We start from the raw sequence: 1,124 nt of genomic DNA on the forward strand, positions 1-1,124 counted from the left end.
TATCCATTATTTCTCACTAAAATTTGATTTTTTTTGTTCATTCGATGAAAAATAAATAAGAATAAATACTTTAGGAAGATGATCACCATTTATTTGGAACGAAAGACAGAGAAACTATTTCACAGATATTAGAACAGATGGTGCGTCTTTACATGCGACTTTCTTCGAGACGAGGGGCCTTGCTCTATGAAGCAAACTTTTTTTGGCGAGCTCAATTTTTGTCGAAATTCGAAATTTAAACTTTTCACCTTAATCCACTTAGTGGTATCCTAATGGATATGTTGTAAGCGGTTCGGCTCAGTTATGTATTAATGCGGAGCGTAGGAAGGTGAAATTTAATTTGACAATTTTGAGCTTCAAAAACTGTGGATTTTAAATGACAAAAAATGTTTCTCGAACAACGTTAGAGCCCCAACATTTCATTATGACTTAACATTTTTAGGCATTCTCTGCGCCATAATTTTCAAATAACACTCTTATTAGTGTAATATCAATAGTGTCTGGATTTTTAGTTGTTTGGCTTAAAGATTCCGCAGCTCGCAAATGGTTACAAATTGAATAATAAAAGAGGGAAAAAAAGTATCCAAAATTACAAATTTTAACTATCGTGAATTTAAACAAGACCACTCGAGAAGAAGTTATCCTAATGTTATACATATAATATTTATCATGTAGTAGAGAATTGGTACTTTGAGATATCAAGAGGAACTGCCTAACTATTCAACGGTTTCCAAATGCCGATGCATACACCAACGCTTTGAGGCGAATTCGGAAACTTTTCTCTTCAAGGCCGTTCTGATTAATGAATTGACATGAGATGATTATTTTTAAGCTAAATTAAAAGTCATAAATGAATTTGGCACATTCAAAGTGAGAAAATATTCACATTGCTCTCAAAGAAATCTAATGAAATAATGAATACTTAATGGGTAAGTGAAACATGGAAACCGGTGTCAAGTACTCTGAATATCATCAAATAGGGTGTACCGACTGTCTCTATTAGAAATATTGCTAATGCCGTTTCAAATTCTTACACATAACGGGAATAAAACAATAATTATTTAATTGCAAAACTCATTGTGTTTTTCTTCTAGCACCTTTGCCACTCTCTGTTTGTGTCTCAA

Source organism: Bemisia tabaci, chromosome 5 (assembly GCF_918797505.1).
Source record: "Bemisia tabaci chromosome 5, PGI_BMITA_v3".
Classification (NCBI taxonomy): Eukaryota; Metazoa; Arthropoda; class Insecta; order Hemiptera; family Aleyrodidae; genus Bemisia; species Bemisia tabaci.